Raw genomic sequence first — 18,889 nt, forward strand, 5'->3', positions numbered from 1 at the left:
CTAGATTCTGAGATTACTGCTTTGAGACTTTGCCTCTTTTCTCATACACCTTTAATGCTAAAAATTTCTCTATCAGCTCTAGCTGACTTATAAATTTTGATATGGTATATTTCCATTTTCATTCAGTTCATTCATTCTTTGATCCATGGATTATTTAGAAGCATGTCGTTTGGTTTCCAAATGTTTGGAGATTTTTCTGTTAACTGTCTGCTATTGAATCCTAGTTTGATTTCACTGTTGTCAGAAAACACATTCTGTATTATTTCAATTTTTAATATTTTGTTGAAGTTTGTTTTATGGTGCAGAATATGATCTATTTGGTATATGTCCCATGAGCACTTGAAAAGAATGTGTTTTCTACTGTTGTTGGGTAAAATGTTCTATAAATATCTGTTATATTATTAGTTGATGGCTTATTTTATATCCCTAAATATAAAGTAAGTTATTGGGTTATTCTATATCTTTGATAATTTTCTGTCCAGTTGCTCTTTTAATTTTTAAGAAAGAGGTGTTTAAGTCTCCAGCTCTAATTGTGGATTTATTTCTCCTTTCAGTTTTATCAGTTTGGTACAAGTATTTTGAAGCTTATTTGTTGGTACATACTCACTTAGAATTATTATTATCTTATGAATTGCCTTTTCATATACATATAACATCCCTCTATGTCTCTGGTAGTTTTCTTTGCACTATATCTTACTTTATTTGACATTAATGTAGCTACTCGTGCTTTCTTTTGATTATTGTTTATATGGTATATCTTTTTCATTCTTTTTTCAACCTGTCTATATCATTATATTTGAAATGAGTTTCTGTCACTTCAGTCTGCAGATATTGATCTTTTAACTGATATACTTAGGTCATTTACATTTAATGTAATTACTGATGTGTTAGGCCTTAATTCTGCCATTTTATTTTTTATTTTCTGTTTATTCTGTTTTTCATTTCTGTTTTCTTTTTCCTACCTTCTTGTGTGTTACTTGAACATTTTTTAGAATTCCATTTTTATTCATCTACAGTGTTTTTGAGTGTATCTTTTTGAATAGATTTAGTGGTTGCTCTAGGGATGTATCATCTATATATAACTTGTTACAGTTTGCTGGTGTTATTTTGCCAGTTAAAATAAAGCATAGAACACTTATCTCCTAGTGCATCCCTTTACTCTCCTCCATTTATAATTGTCTTAAATATTTTCCCAGTATACATTCAGAACCACATCAGATAGTGATATAAGTTTTGCTTCAACCATCAACATACTTTAGGAGTCTCAAGAGGAGTTGTTACCCATATTTTTGCTTACCGTATTCTTCCTTCCTTCTTTTGTTTCCATTCTATTTAGAGAATTTCTTTAGCTGTTATTTTAGAATAGGTCTGCTGGAAACAAATTTTCTTTTTCTTCATCTGAGAATATCTTGATTTCTCTTCATTTCTGAGGGATGCTTTTGCTAGATTTAGGATTCAGAGTTGACAGTTATTTTCTTGCTACACTTGAAAAATGTGGTTCCATTTCCTTCAGGACTCCATGATTTCTGAATGAGAAATGTGTGATCATTCAAATTGCTTTTCCCCTATAAGAAGTCATTTCTTGCTTTGTAATTGTTTTCAAGATTTCTGTTTTGTCTTTCATGTTTAGACTTTTCTTTTTGTTTCTTAGTTTTCAGTCTTGGTGTGTTATTTCTTTGATCGTATCCTATGTAAGATTCACTAAGCTTGAGTCTGTAGATTTTTTTCCCCCAAATCTGGGGATTTTTCAGCCTTTATTTTTTTGAGTATTTTTCAACTCTCCTTCTGGAGATCTGTAGATTTGTGTATAGAGAGCTCTTCATAGTTAAGAGGGACCAGATGCACCTTCTTTATTGGCTGTCTAATCTATTAAGAAAGAATGTAAGATAGTGTTTTTTTAAATATTAGATATTATGACTCCAATTTGTATTGCAATACTCCAGTATTATTTCTATAAGATTCCAAATAAATGGATAACACTGGAAGAAAAATCACAAACTTATTTTTGTTTCTCAAACTTGTAGGCTTGTTTGTTTTATTTTACACAGTGCCATATAATTTCTTTTACCCAATAAACTAGTGATTTTGGTTTCACATTGGCACATTCTTAGTGTAATGTTTGCCTATGGATTTTATGATGTACTGGAAATTCTAATTATAGTAAATAAAATTACTAATTTTTTTAGAGAGGATACCAAAGCATTTGTAGGAAATTAAGAAAATAATGTCAAAAAACAAGAGCTGCTAATATGCCTTTCTCTATTTCCCTCTTAGACATCCACATACATGACTGACAGAAAGCCTCAGGAAAATAATTTCATTGGTCATCATTATCATTTAGATTGAGAGAATACTAGAGCAGGAAAAAAGTTTACAGATAATTAGTCCAACCCTTTCACTCTATAAGTGAGGAAACTGAAATCTTGACAGGGTGACTTGCTCAGAGTTATCATCATGAGTGAGTGGTTAGTGGTAGAGCCAGGCAAGAAGCCGGTTTCCCTGCCTCTTGCATCCTAGTCAAGCACTCCTGCTCAGTTTCTCCTCCCTGCTTTTAGAGCACGTACTTACATACTGGGCTTAGTGCAGATTCCGCCAGACTTCTACTTGCAGTCAGAGTGAATCAGTGCATGCCACAAGAGATGATCCTGCAGGAAAGAGGGTGTGCACGTGGAGATTCAGAATTAAGCTTTGGGATGAAGTTATTTATTCAGGATCCATTAGTAAAGCCCACTCACCCAGTAGAAGGCCAACAGAAGTTAAAGAAAGATCTATTGATCCTTGGCCTCCTTGATTATCCTCACTGCACCTTGCCCACTGGAGATTTTTTCTGAAGATCCTCAGAGTCCTCAGATGACCTCCAAGGAGACTGTGTACTTACAAACAGGATGCAGATTATTACCAATTGGCTGACAAAATTTTTCTGAGAATCAAATGATTGATGGAGTCATCTGTTGTCCAGTGACGCCTAAAGAGAGCCTGAAGTGAAGCTGACCATACAGGTGGTGTCCTTGGTAATCCAAGACCCATGGAATGGCCTTAACTATTTGCCAACTGCTTTGTAGGTCACTGAAAACAATGCAAAATGTAAAATTGACACAAGGAATTTCAAAGCACCAATGAGGCTGCAGCTGCCTCCTGGTTTAAAGAGTATAGAGAATGATCAAAATGGTGGTTCTTCATCTGACACTCGTAAAGATAGTCCTTCTTTATCTTTTTTAATTTTCTTCCAAGGAAACCCATCACTTTCTATGCCTGCTGAAGTCAAGAGCTCTCTTAGCTCATCTCTGAGTGGGACATCTCTTCCCACCTCCCCTGTGTTTCTTCAGAACATCGGCCTCACCACTGCTGAATTGTGTGCCAGTGGAGCAGCTTTCCAGGATGCCTGGGCCTTATAAGGATCGAGCAGAATGTCATAGCAGAAATGCATTCCCCGGGGAGGCGAAGGGCTGTCTATGGAGAGTGAACAATCAGGTGAAATCTCGAAAGCGTGGAGTCTGAAGTGAATCAGTCCAGTTCTGACAAGTAAGAGAGGAGATGGAAAAGGCATAAGAGCTGGAGTGGATCAGTCTCAGCCTGCTAGCTGTCTTCTTTATGCCTTCTGTTCTGGAGAATGAGAGGAGCTTACTCTGAGAATTTTCTAAGTTTAAATTAAAAGCTGCAGTTGTTTATTCATGTAAATTATTTCTAATCAGATGAATGATATAATAAATGTCTATGTCCCAACATTTTGAACAGTTCATATATTTCGAGTCAGAGGTATTTCCATGAAATAGCTGAAGTCACAGATGTTGTAGTGTAGCAAATTAAAGAGCTTCTCCTTTTAAAAACCTCCCCAAACACTAAAAATTTGCCAGGCAATTTTGGTATTCAGAGCAGCTGGAGTTGGGGAGGCCTGGCTAGGAAGAAATGTCAGATTTCTGGAAGTTGTAAAGAAGATGAACCATGTTCTTCCTTCAGCATAACAGAATATCCTGCTGATATGCGAGTCAGGGCTGGGAGATACCACCTCCTGCACAGTCCCATGCTGTGCACAGGCTGCAGAGTCTCTCTGCTGGAGGACTGAGGTGTTCTGTGTGGATCTAGAAAACAATGAGGTCCGAGCAGTTTGTAACTCCATTCACCCACACTGTTTGTGAGGACAGTTGAAAATAGAAAGTTGAATTATTTTATCGAAAGGGTCTAGTTCTTTCTTAGTGCAGACAGAGAGTTTTATCCATCTTGCACAGAGATCTTCTTTTGTAGAGCAAGGCTCTCCTCCAACACAGAGGGGCAGGAGGTCAAGCGTTCTGGGTGGTGCTGCAGATGGTGAGGTCAATGACCAGTCCCCCTTTGTTGTCAGAAACGAGTGAGTTTTCTTCCGGTAGGAGGTAAAGCCCGATGTGTAAGTTTACAACCTTGGCCTTTTGGTTGGAAATGCATTTAGCCTCCTAACTCTAATTCTCCGGGGTGTTATTCAGTTCAAGCAAGATGTCCTTATTCTTCATTATTAGCCTCTTTGCTCATAAAGCACCTTTTGAAGAAGAGGGTGTATAGTTTTCTGCTCTTCTCCATCTGCTCCCTGCTTCTACTTCCACTTATACAGCCGTTAACATCATCCATGACACCAATAAAATGGAGATGGTAGATTATCTTAGATGATTTTTCAGTAAATCACCTGACAACTGCCTAACGTAATCATACATCACAAGCATATTCCTACAATGGAAAGGCACACACAGCTATTGATTTTTATTAAGCTTGCATTAAGCACTTAGCAGAAGACAGCAATAAATTAGTAATCACCTCAGAGTTTTCCAAGTTCAACTGAAGTGACACATTAGGGGAATTCCAAGACCCTATATCAAATATACACTACATCATGAAGGACACAGAGCAGGGATGAGAGAAGAAAGAGAACACTGAATGAGAAAAATGAGAGCAATTACACTGTAAGAATATGCTGGAAAAAACATGGCTCTAAATGTTGATATCTGTATATAGCATAAAAGGAAGCTGAAATTCTAGAGTGTCTTCCTTTCTCAGTAAGGTATTTGTACTTCCAGTTAAGACTGGTGAATATAAGTGACTAAATCTTTTTCCCAGAAGGATGTTAGTATGTCCTGACCTGCCAGGTTCTGAAAAGAATTAGACTGTTGTTTAGTCAGGCGGGCACTATGCTAACTTCAACTGCCCATAATGAAGCCCTGAACACAGTTCCCAGGATGGAGAGAAATACAGCTTCATGTGCCAGGGCTTTTTTCTGCCAGCAGAAAGGAAAAGGCAGTTGAGCAAGTTATTCGTTCCATCCTCTGCCCTGTAGAATCTATAATTCACAGTACAATTTGTCACCCAGCAAGAACATGATGGAATGAAAAGGTGAAAATCTGCAACCTCTTACCTCTTGTTTTGTAATTTAAAGGTCCCTTTATTTATTCCTTCACTCATAGAATTGTGGTTAAAAGCCACGCTGTTAGAATTTGTAATGTGGCTCCATCGTATACCAGCTGGGTGACCTTGAATAAGTTACTTGATATCTCAGTTTCTTTGTCTGTAAAATATGGACAATTATAATACCTGCCTCTTAGGATGGTTGTAAGGATGAAATGAGCTAACATTTGTAAAGTGCTTGGAACAATGCCTGATACTTATTAAGAAATACATAAATAATACCAAATGAATAAGTAAAGTGTTTTTGAGGACCTCTTATTTGCCAGACACAGGTCTAAGTACTGGGGATACAATGGTGAATAAAACAAAGCTCTAACCTCATAGAACTTTCTAGTGGGAAAAATAGGTGATAAAAACAAGACAATATATGAGTTAGGGTGATGGCTATTATGGAAACATCAAGCAAAAGAGAGACAGGGAGTGTGGGACTGGTTGTTACTGGTAGAGGATGGTCAGAGAAAGTCTCCTGGATAAGCTGACATTTGAACAGAGATTTGAAGGAAAGGAGAGAGCTATCCAGAAATTGGAGAAGAGGAAACATTCCAAGCGGAGGGAACAACACTGGAAAAGTTCTGGAGGTGAGAGTAAGATTGGCCTGTGAGACAAAGAGCAAAAACAGCCACAGAGGAGTGAGTGAGGTAGGGGATGAGGAGAGAGATAAAATAGACTGGGATCACATAAGCCATGGTCAGATTATCTAGCTCCAGGAAATGGGCTTAATTCCTAAATTTAAAGAGAGCATAATAATCAACTTCGTTCCAAGGGTATGTGTTATCACCTTTGTTTCACTAGATTTTAGCTGCTTTAAAATAAAGGAGTAGGTGGAAGTAACCCAAGTGTCCATCATAGATGAACAGAAAAACAAAATGTACTGGTATATACATTCAGCCTTAAAAACGATGGAAATTGTGGCACATGCTACAACATGGATGAACCTTGAGAACATTAAGTGAAATAAGCCAGACACAAAAAGACAAATACTGAATGATTTCACTCATATGAGGTAGTCATATTCATAGAAATGAATAGTCAAATTCATTGAATCTGAGTAGTTAAATTCATAGGAACAGAAAATAGAATGTGGTGGTTTCCAGGGGCTGGTGGGGAGTGGGCAAAGGGGGAATTGTTTAAAATGGATATGGTGTTTTGAAGATGAAAACTTTCTGGAGATTGGCTGCACAGTGATAACAGTACTGGACTGTATGCTTAGAAATGGTTAAGATGATAAATTTTATGTTACTTATAATCCATCACAATTAAAAATTTTAAATAAAAATAAAAAATAATAATGCAGTTAACACAGATTTACCTCCATACCACTAACATCCGGGAACTAGGTACCAGGCAATGCATACAGAATCTCTGCTCTCCAAGTGTGTACCTGGGAGACAACAGAAAGGGACATGTAGTGAGAATTCCCATTGTTAAGGTTGGATTTCGTTTCACTTTGGGAATAGTAAATATAAATTAATGGGTTACAGTACATTATAGAGATTACTCTTAAACCCTGATTCTGTGAGAATGGGGTAAGATTAAGGGGCATTTACATTATTGTCACTTTGACAATTTCCTAATAGTAGATTTTCTCCTGTGACTTTGCTGTGCAAGAACTTCCACCTGCCATCAGGCAATTGAGGTGACATTCCAGGCTCCAGGCCCAAGCTCTCCTAAGTAGCAACTGGCTGTGAGTTGAGCCCTAATGGGGAAAATAACAAGGCTCATTTAACTTCAGACATAAAGATGCTAAAGACCCTCCAGGGGTACGTGTTGTCTGTATGCTTTTAACAGTACCTGCCACGACAAAAAGCATCATCTCCATCTAAAATGGCACTTCTAAATCTCATTTTTCACAGTTATGATTAAGTTGCTTCTGCCCATTATTGCTCAGAAAAATGCTCTCACAATAGGAAGAAAGGACAAAATAAAAACAAAGCAAAGGTGCAAGAAACCTAGGCTTGTATTCCATTTCTGTTAGGGTCCTATTTTCACAGTTGCATTTAGCCACTGACTGCAGGATGGAACTCTTGGATTTTCCTGTCATGGGGACATAAAGAACATGAACGTGTCCTAGATAGGAAAGGAGTGCAGTAACAGGCCTTCCCAGCTGACTTGAAGGAGGCCTGCACAGTGGAAATACCCTACTATGCATCTGAGTTAGCAAAACACGGATTCAAAGATTGAGTGCTTTTAGCCTCTGTAACCAGAGGTAAGAAGTTTTTTCATGTGCATATGGTTGGAAAATGATTTAAATTGGCTAAAACTACAGTGGGAACCTATATTCTGAATATAATCACTTGATCCTCAATATTCACAGATTCGACATTAGTGAATTCACTTACTCCTCACAATTTATTTGTAACCCCGAAGTCAATACCCAGGCGCTTTCTCAATCATTCATAGGCATGTACTGAGCAGTGGTATGTGTCCCCAGCTGAGGTTGAGTAAGTCCATTTTCTACTTCCTGTTTCAGCTCATAGTGTAAGTAAAGGTTGTTCTCTGTATTTAGTGTCAGATTTTTCACATTTTTGTGTTTTAATCTCTGATTTTGCTGCTTAGAGTGGCCCCCAGGTATAGTGCTGAAGAGTTGTCTAGTGTTCCTAAGTATAAGAATGCTGCATCATGCCTTACAGAGAAAATAGGTGTGTCAGATCAAGACGTTCCGGCATGAGCTGTAGTGCTGTTGGCCATGAGTTTGAGTTATTAATCTTCAATGTAGCCTAAATATAGTCTATTATCTTTGAACAGAAAAACACACCAAAAAAGATTATATATGGATTGATTGACAGACATATTGTGACCAGAGACTCGCAGGAACCTAACCCTGTATTTCCCTTTGGAGCAATGGCTCCGTGTGCACCGAGTCAATGTTCAGAGCTACTTGAGAGGACATATCTACCAGAAATAATGAGAACTGACTATATTTTGAAAACTCTTCCTGGATTTATACTGCCTAATTAGAAAAGTATGCATAATATCTAAAACAATAGTGGTTTTAAGCAAAATACTTTTCTTAATACTTCTCAATGTGTGTACGTATGTATTAAATCACAGCCACAGAAAGTCTTTGTTAGCCTTAAATCACATTTGTAATCTGTTCATGTATGTATTGGTAAACAAAGCAATATAGAGTTGTAGGGAGGAATGTGGATTTTGTCATTAGATCAATTTGGGTTCTCCCCACTACCAGTTCTGTGATCTTCATGCCACATACCAGATGGGAAAGTGATCCAACCTGCCTGAAGCTCAGTTGTCTCATTGGTATAAAAGGAGATAATAGTAATTCTCATTTTGTAGGACTTTTAGGAGCCTTAAACAAGGTGCACAAATATTAATAAGCACACTCCCCTGCATATAGCAGTGCTCAATATATGTTAGCTATTATTATTATTTTCTGAGTCAGATAACATGTAAGATTTGGAAGAAAATTTGTCTCTGAATCCTTCCATATAGAGTTTGTGATCAGGATATTTGAGGTAGTAAGAGGAGGCACAACCACAATGAGATAGAAATTAGAAGTTATTTTGAATCTTTGTCTGCTGTTTTCAGCCGAGCTGAGGTGAGCTATGCCCACATCTTTGTGTTTATCATTCATTCAAAAACTGTTTGTAATGCACATAAAACTATGGGACTGGAAGGCTGTCACATCACTTAATAATACTTATATTAATTTTCTAAATCCACTGAGTTAGATTCAGGTTATTCTGCTAGCAAAAGCATTATAAGGAGGGTCCTATTTAGATAAGTGCCAGATTGTGGAATTATAGAGCCCTCTGCAGTTCTCAGAGCAGAGATCATGTCTTCCCTGCCCTGTGCGTCTCTCTTGGAGTTCTCAGGGTGTGTTCTGAGCAGTATGACCACAATGAACATTTGCCTTTTTCTTCAGGCAGACCCTTGGTGTGCATGAGCACCTGTGTATGTGGAAGTGTGGGAAGTATTGGTGAGAAAGTGGGGTCATCTTCTGCACACTCACAGTCCACTCTCCTCCCCAGCAGAGCTGGGAGCCCTTCTGGCAACATGGATGGTCCCATGAAGCATGGAGGGAAATAAGCTCCCTGAGGCGGTGGGTCGTAGCCTACTTTCTGCCCCACCCCACCCAACGGATATGATAACCCACTGATCAGTAACAGTGAAGGAGGTAGGATTGTGTGCAGTGTGTGTGTGTGTGTGTGTGTGTGTGTGTGTGTGTGTGTGTGTGATGGGGGTTGTCAGAATTCCTTTGAGGCAAAAGTAGCTTGAAAAAGCCCCAGAAGTGATTCCAGCACCCCCCTCCCCCACCTCTCGGGAGGATGCGATATTTCCTTCTAACAGTTCTGTGTGATGAGAGGGAAACACATACCTTGTCATTTCACAAAATGTTCAGTTCTAGCTCAGTGCCCACATTCGGTGTTTTCTTAGCCCTGGATCTTACTTTATTGTTTAGAGTGACTTGTTCTTAGTCATGCCTTTAGGTAGCTGGAGGGACATATCTGAGATTCTCTCTCTGGATCACTACCTAGTCCAAGTCACCACCCCTGTATTCTAAACCTCAGAAATACTCATTCCTGTGTAAGAACATTGTACCATGCTGCTTCGGGCTCTTGATTTCTTCCATTAGTCAGCCAGTCAGCTTCTCTCTCTCTCTCTCTCTCTCTCTCTCTTTTTCTCTCTCTCTCTCTCAATTGAATAACAGAGAGCATTTTACTTTGATCATCCTTTTTTGCAGGAAAACACATCTTCTTTGGACTTCTGCCTTAAAAAAGAAGAATTTAAAAGAAAATAATACAGTTGAGAAAAGAGTTATGTCAGCCATGTCCAGTTCCTTTTTTGTCCTCTTTGAATCTGCTGCTTATCAAGATGTCTTTTGTAGTGCTTTTGTATAGTTTCTTCATCTGTGTTCCAGGAGCTATTGAGACATTTCCCCCTCTATCCAGGAATAATGTATCTCATTATTATCTGTTTCATCTATGAAAAATCAGCGGTTATCAGTCTCTCCTGCATTCTACTGCTCATCAGTAGCACCAACTATTACACTAATTAAAGATGAAAGTTTGCCTATGACTCAAGAGATCTGAAGAGAAACATGTAATAGAATGTTCTTATTAATCACACTCACAGTAATAGAAGAATCCAAGGGAGAGAGGTTTTAACCAGAATTTACATAGAATATTGAACCACTGAGCTGATATGATTTTCTTATCCATATAGCAAATGGAAATTAATGGGTGCTTTGTTTCCCCTTATGAAATGTTCATGAATTCTGGAAGTGTAGAGGAGGAAATAACAGGCTGCATCCTATAATTTGATACCCAATTGGATCACAGCTATGTTGAGGAACAGTGACCTCCAGCAAGATGACTATTACACAATGATAGTGCTCTATATTGGTGTCATGTTGGGGCGCACACCTGAAATCATGTCTAGGGTCAGCCTCTTATTAATGACAAAATTTATCACAAAATGTTTGTTTCTGGCATATTGCATTTCTTTTCAAAAAAATGCCATGAGGAATTTGAAAATCGAATCTCTTGGGGAGTGATGGAAATATTAGCTGTCTTGATTGTGGTAGTGGTTTCATTGGTGTATACACCTATCAAAATTAATCAAATTGTACATTTGAAATATGTATAGTTTACAGGAATCATATCACAATAAAGTTGTTTAAAAAAATCCTATGAAATCTATAAGCTAATGAAAGAGGAATCGTCTTAAATATGTAGTATAAAAATTATTTCTAATGTGAATGTCTATGATAAAAAAGGAATTTTCAGAATAGTTTATTCTCTTGCCTACTTGTCAGGCATTTCCTTGGCTTTTGACCAAGGTATCCTTAATTAGTTTAGAAAACCCATAACTCTCACACAATTATTCCTGTCTAAACCAAACAAAATTTGCCATTATTACAAAAGAATTAAGACTAAGTGGTTTTTATTTTGTCTTTTTGTTTTGTTTTGTTTTGTTTTTAATGGAGGTCCTGGGGATTGAACTCAGAACCTCTTGCATGCTAAGCACTCACTCTACCACCAAGCTATACCCACCTTTGCCCTAAGTGGTTTTTTTTTTTTTTTTTTGGAACTATCACAATACACAGTGAAGCAAACCACCAAATCCTTATTTAAGAGAATTCAATTGTATTGATTTTAAAAGTTATTTTATTTAGTAGGTAGCTATTGGTTTTTAAGAACTGAAATTTTCATGGTATGCCCCCTCCCTAATATTTAGAAACAGCTTGTTTCTAAAGCAAACTACAAAAGATCATTTGTTTCAAATATTATTTTCTACACTTTTCTGGTGTCATTGCTGTCTTGGTAGCAGTGATTATAAACACCTTCTGTGTGCCAAATGTTGTAGGAGGAGATGAGCAATTCAATTATAAGAATACTATCCACCTTCTAGCTACATATAATTTACTATTCTTATAATTCTCTAATTAATATTGTTTCAGTTTGTGAAAAGATGGATTTCTTTCTTGTACTGTCAGGCCTGTTACAGGTTTTGATTGCATGACCAAAATGTTCTGTCATTTGGCTGTTCCAGTCTAGTATTTTTATTCACAACTCAAAGGAGACATGTAACTACTCACCAATTTTTGGATGTCACAATAGTGGAAAAGATAATAGATATAAAAGATGTTGGAATTGTGATTCACAAATATCCTGATGTGTTGGAACAATGCACTAGGAACCAATAAAACGAAATTTAATAGTGATAAATATAAGCACATAAGAGCCATCAGTGGACCTTGATTGCTGTAAAAGATGATCAAATATTGGACTTTGTATATGCTAAGTTTCTCCAAGACATTGACATCAAGGTGAAATTAAACTTTCAAGGATTTTATGGAAGAAAATGCCTACATGAAAAAATGGGGAGGAGGCTGGGAAAGGCTGAGGTCAAGTGCCATTCAACTATGATGCAAATCTGACTCCTAGTGAAGGAGGAAAAAGAAGAGAGGTTGAGTGAAAGTGTCTATGACCTTTCTAAAGTGGAATGAAAGTTCATCAAAGCCATTATGGTGTCCTTTAGCCAAAGTTGGCCTTCTGGAAGAGTTCTGTGGTCCTCAGGAACAGGCTGCCTTAGCAAGACTGCTGCAATCAGTCATTGGCTAGGAGCAGCCCATGGGAAGCCTGGCCTTAGCACAACAGAAGCAGTGAATTTAAGGTGTAATAACTTGGGCCCAAGGTCAGTTAAGCTCCCTGTAGTTGGAAGTCTGCAAGGCACATTCTCAAGGCATTCTCCAGGCAAGTGCCTATGTAGTTTGGTTTTTCAAAATTCCATCAAGCTTTTGCTTAGAAAATATAACATTTTTTAAATAAGTAATTGAAAACCAAACAAATCTGAGATCCAAAAAATGTAATCCTGTTTTAGGATCTCTAGTTCCCGAACAGTTACTGCTCATGGAAAAGATTTTCAAGAAAAAAATTAAATTCTGTTCTTTGATGTGTATGTTATGTGTATGTTTGTGTGTGTGTATTGTGTATGTGTACACACTCATGTAATTATAGAATAATGTCTCATATTCCTTGTAGTTCAAGTATCCCCAGCCATTATTCTCTTTTTGATGCTTTAACTGTCAGCTTTGGCCAGAGAGAACTCTTTTAAGATTGGTTCTGGGTCATTTTGACATACCATGTTAATTTTTTTTTTCATTTGTGGATTTTTTTAAAAATCAACTTTACTGAAGTATTGTTTGCATATACTGAAAAGCACCCATTTTAGTGTACGGCTTGATGAGCTTTACCCTGTATATGTCCCGTGTAACCACCATCACAATCAAGAATAACTATCCAAAAAGTTGCCTTGTGCCACTTTGCAGACGTTGTCCCCCACAACTGCAGCCCCAGGTGATCAGTGATCTGCTTTCTTCCACTGTAAATTACACCTTCTTCCACTTTCATTACACCTATTCTAGAACTTTATATAAGTTAAATCACATTGAATGTTCTCTTCTGTTGATTCTGGCTTTCTCACATTAGGTTCTGAAGATCAGTTGTGTTTTTTTCCATCAGTTTGTTCCTTTTCATTTCTTGAGACTTTCCTTCCATATATATACTACAACTTGTGTATCCACTCACCTGTCAGTGGACTTTTGAGTTCCCAGCTTGGGCCTATTATGAATAAATCTGCTCTGAACAGTCACTTAAATGTCTTTGCAAAGATACATGTTTTCATTTCTCTTGGGTAAATAGCAAGGAGTGAGTGCTGAGTTACATGTTAAGTGTAGAAGAAAACTATCAGAGCACTTTCTAGAGTGCTTGTGCTCTTTGACATCCTCCCAGCAATGTATGAGAGTTTCACCTGCTGCATACCTTAACGCTTGTGTGCAGTGGTATCTCACTGTGATTTTAATTTGTATTTTCCTGATACTGATGATATTGAACATCTTCTAATGTGCTAAGTGATTATTTGCATATCTTCTTTTGTGAAGTGCTTGTTCAAATCTTTCATTCATTTTAAATTGGATTCTTGTCTTTTTAAATTACTGAGTTGAGTAGTTCTTTATAGCTGGATATAAATCTTCAGATATATGTACTTTGAATATTTGTCTACTCGGTGGCTTTTTTTTTAAACACTGTCTTTCAGAGAAGAATTTAATTTTGATGGTGAAATTCAGTTAATCAGTTTTCATATAGTTCATGATTTTGTATCCTAAGAATCCTTTCCCTATCCTAAAAATCTTGATTTTATCATCAAGGTTAATTTTTTCCCCAAATGGATATCCAGTTGTTTCAGGGTGAATATTAGTACTAATTGTTACAAGAGGACAGACCTGAGGCTGACTGCAAGATTGGTAGGAAACATCCTTCCTTCTCCTCAGAGGAGAGTTGGTCATAATCAGACCTTTGAGTCTACTTTCTGGTACTTAGCCTGTAACTACTACTCAACTCCTCCTCAGTAACAGGCAATAAAGGGGAGAACCATGTATTGCCCAGTCAGCCGTATGATTTGGTCTACATTTTATGTTTGTTACTAATTCCCAGACTTCTCTCAAATCCCATTATTTGGCCTCATCCTTCATTTTCCAGAAAACTACATCTCTATTAGCATCCTATCCTCATCACCATAACCCTCCAAATATTGATGGATCTGAGCTCAACCCTACTTGCAGGCTAACAAGTTAGTCTTCTCTAGTTTCAAGGATGTCGACAGAAGACAAGACTCCTGAGTCAGGCTAAGAACTTTATTACTGATGGCAGGAGCAGAAGCCAGGGTGTCAGTCTTTGTACTACCTTCCCCAGCCACAGGGGCTATCTGCGTATGCAGTGCAGTGTGGTAGAGGATAGGAAGCCTGAGTTTGGGGAACCTGAATCTTTTAGAATGGGAAGTAAGTATGTCTGCCCTCTGCTCCTGAGGGAGACACTACCTCTGTCTACCAAGGCTGTTTGCTCTACAAACATCTGTGACTACACAGTCAAGAATAAATGTCCCTGAAGTCAGTGCCTCTGGCCCCTGGGTGTTCTTTCCTGGCCTCATGGAATTTCTGCCTGTGCATGCCAGGCTAGTGTTCAGCAGCAGACTCAGAGACCCCGTGCCGGCTTCCGCAGCTTTTTCCTAAATAGCTCCCTTCTCTCTGATTCTCTGTTCTGTCAATTCCAGTCATTTTTTCTCTCCTGAATTCTTATTTCTGTCCTCCCCATTTAGCATGACCCTTGTGCTTTGCTGGAGATCCCCCTCCCTGCCCTGCACTTCGGAAAGTCCTTCCAGACAGAAAGCTGGGGTGAGTGTAGGGCTCTCCTTGTCTGTTTCCCTTCTCTCAGGGAACACAGTCATATGCTATTTCCGTTATAACGTCTGGAACAGTGATTTGTCAATTTTGTCCAGTTTTCTTTGTTTACAATAAGGTTACAAATCCAATACCAATTTCCTCAGCATGATAGAAGCAGATGTCCTCTTCTTTTTGTTTATTTTTCAACAGTTTCTGGGACAATCATCAAAAATAATTAGGCTTTAAGTTGCATATACATAAAGCTAAATTAATTGCATACATAAATTGGGACAGAATAACAGAACACTTACTCTGTACTTTTCTGAAGCAGAGATTGTGGTCTAAGGGTGCCTTTCAGGGAGGCTAACAGGGTCAGGCTGTCTGCACTGAGGCCAGTCAAGTGAATGCAGAGTCATGAGGGAGGCATTAGAAGGGCCTTGGTAGCTGCACACTCCACCTTGTTGGAAAAGGCGATTCATCTAAACCTTTGGGTAAATGTCAGATTGATTTCTCTGATGCTCCCATGTACTTCATAGTAAATGCTTTAGGCCTGAATAGAAGTGTCTCTTTCTTCCACATTAAGTCAAAACTTTGAACCTCATAGTGATTACAAAGATTGGTGGCTTCCTCCTTCTAGTTATAGGACTGGACCCGTATCCTGGGACTAGACACAGTGGTTTACAACTGTAAAGCAAGGGGTTCAGGCTAAGGTTTGATCAGGGGAGAAGCGGTTTCCAACATACCTTCACTTGTTTTGACAACTCAGGACTGAATTAGTAGAATAGGAAAAATTGAGGGGAGAGTGTGTTACTCATTTTACCAAATCATTTCCAAAAATGAACCAAACACCAGCACAGTGACAGTGCCCAGGCTCATTTCTCATCTTTTCTCATCTTCCATATTTCATCTGTCTTCCTATTTTATTTCCAGCCTGATAGTTGTCCATTATTTCAACTCTTTCATTTTATAATTTTAGAAAACCAATTAAGAACATTATAAATATTATAAATACATTGATGAAGAATGGATTAAAGCTGCTTTTCAAATCTTTCTCATTTATTCAGAAGAAGACTGAATTTTTCAAGCCACACTAATAATCCATCTTACTGGTACATATTTAACAAAGCATTATTTTGTCCTTTTAGTGTTTAATATAAAAAAGTTAGTAACTATATTTGAAGTCATTTCTTTTTTGAACCACGAGATATTATAATTGGTGATTAGGGCACAATAACACTACTAAGGGCAAATCCAGAAACTGTTTCTCAACTTCTAACCTAAGATACCCTTCTCACCTCTGCATTAATAACTTTCCTAAAACATGAAGTTGTGCCAAACGTGTCGGTCACAGCTTGAAGACTTATTATAGACCCCTGTGGCCTAATGGATAGCGTTAAAACATTTGAGGGAATACAAGGCCCATTACAATCTGGACCTAGTTTTAACCTCAACTCCGTTTTCTGGTATTGTCTCACTTTGGGATTCTATCACTCTGAAAGTGTGCATGGGCCATCTCACCTGTCCACAGAGCCCTCTCTGAACAACGCTTGACTGTTCGGGACAGGATTACTTGCCCACCCTTCTCACCTCTTCCTCCCGCTGCCCAGGTGACGTACACCAGTAAACATGTCACTGGCAAGTCCTGTGCTTCACCCATTAAGGAACACATAAAAGTCAGGCTAAGATAATTCTCCAGCCTTGATGCCTCAATCCTTTATGCTGTTGGCCAAGAGTAAGTCCCACCTCTTTCCAAGAGCTTCCACATTAAATATACTGGCAGATCCTCTGGTGTCATTACATATATAACTTGAAAGTCCCCAAATCTCCACCAGACCAAGGCAGAGAGAGGGAATTCTTACTTATTTTATGTTCTTGAGCAGTGATGCCCAGTACAACTTTCTGTGATGATGGAAACTCATCCATGCTATCCAGTATGATAGTCAGTAGCCACATATGGCTATTGAGTATTTGACATGTCGTTGGTGTGGTGGAGGGAGTGAAAATTTTAAGTTGTATTTTAATTAATTTAAATAGTTGCCTGCAGCTAGTGGCTACTATAATGGATAGTGTGGTTCTAAAATCCTCGTAGGCCTGGTAACCGACACATAGGACTGTTATTCCAGAAAATAGGCTTTTAATAATATAAGAAAAGAATTTTTTAAAATGGATAACTGGTCATAAAAATTAAGGCCATACTAAGGTTGTATGATTGCAAGAATAATTTTCTTTCTCTGTTCTTCAGGATTTAATTATATACAATCGATCCTACATAATTTTGCACTGATTTTCACATTGCTTTTAAAATTTCTACAACTTTCCCTCTGTATGCAAGTTCTGTCACTCTAGAATAATAATCCCAACTTTCTATTCTGTTAATTAGTTCCTTCCACCTTTATGAGTGTGCTGCCTATAGAAAACATGTATTAAATGCTGCTGATAATTCAGTCTGGAAGTTAAAGCACAAATGTGGATGCCAAATATACCTTGGTTAAGTTATTCAACCTGTCCAACCTTCGATTTCCTTTCTGTAAAATGATGAGGATAAGAATAGCATGTAACCCAAGGAGATAATTCATGTAAAGCAGTGTCTGCTACAGAATAAATATTTAAATGTTAGCTGATATTATTATGCTGATAATGATTATCTCATCAAATATTATTATTATTTTATTAATAGTCTCATTTGTGTAGATCTTTACAGTTGACAGAGCACTTTCAGAACATAATCTCATTTGACTGTCTACCCAAGAGGCAGGTAGATATTCAAAGCAGGTAGATAGACCCACTTTATAAAAGAAAACAGGTTTAGAGACTTTAGGCAACTTGGCCAAGTGCCAAAAGGCAGAGCCGTCTACAGATTCCAAAGCTTATGCACAACATATTAAACCATGCTGCCTTCGTTATTGGTAATCACCTACCTGCTTTTTTTAGAGATGCTAATTAATTCATTTCTTCATCTCCAAATGCTTAATCCAATCTAGATTTTAGCAAATCTTCCTGCTTCCCAGAAATATGTTCTCCCCAGGGTTGCCTTTCTTTCCAGCCATATACTGCTATTGTGTTTTAAATTTGTTTCTCATGTATTAGGCAAGCAAATATTTCATAATATGTAGCAGTGCCTTGCATAAGCATAGGCAAATCAATTTTTTACAAAAAAACTCTTATCCATATCCAAGAGCAAACACTTAGGGTTTACCTCTGAAAAGCCAGACCACCATCTGAAGCTGGAACTCAACAAATGTGTCTTTGTTTCAGCTGATCTCAACATCAGTTATAAAAGCTCTTAGGCATCTGCCAAGAGCCTTTGCCATTTTGTACCTTACAAGTAAGAGACAAAGGGCTTTGGAATAATTAAACAAAGCCTAATTTCTACATTTTGTTTACTCGACTCTATTATTGTGTTTTTCATGCCAGCAAAATTTAAATGGAAGTCAGTGAAAAGGTGGCCCATGTGAAACTTACAGAATTAGATGCCCAATCCATACTCAGAAGTGTTCCTGCCAGTGCATATCAGGTGATTTTAAGGCTTGATTTGTCTTCTTAATTAGGCAGAATATAATAATATGGTTAAATAAATGAAAAACTCAATGACTGCATTCATTCCCCAACAGCAGACCAAACATGATAGGCTGAATGAGCGTGGCATCCTTCACATCCAAAGGCAACATGAGTCCTTCACTCTGTATAGTAACTTCCTGTCCACACTTCCAGCCTGCTTGCCTGTGGTCACTGGGATGAACACTAAGCAAAGAATATGCTCTGTCAAACACAACCATTTTA

General features: G+C 37.9%; 1 long non-coding RNA gene across 1 annotated transcript in view; it reads left to right on the forward strand.

Moving 5' to 3' along the window:
- LOC116668570 overlaps positions 1–3,825 on the forward strand; it is an 80,019-nt gene extending 76,194 nt beyond the window's left edge. Inside the window, exon 5 of the long non-coding RNA XR_004325721.1 lies at positions 3,232–3,825. This is a non-coding gene — a long non-coding RNA (uncharacterized LOC116668570). The remainder of the gene's footprint in view (positions 1–3,231) is intronic.
- Positions 3,826–18,889: the final 15,064 nt, after the last annotated feature.

The sequence above is a fragment of the Camelus ferus genome, chromosome 14 (genome assembly GCF_009834535.1).
Source record: "Camelus ferus isolate YT-003-E chromosome 14, BCGSAC_Cfer_1.0, whole genome shotgun sequence".
NCBI classification, from domain to species: domain Eukaryota; kingdom Metazoa; phylum Chordata; class Mammalia; order Artiodactyla; family Camelidae; genus Camelus; species Camelus ferus.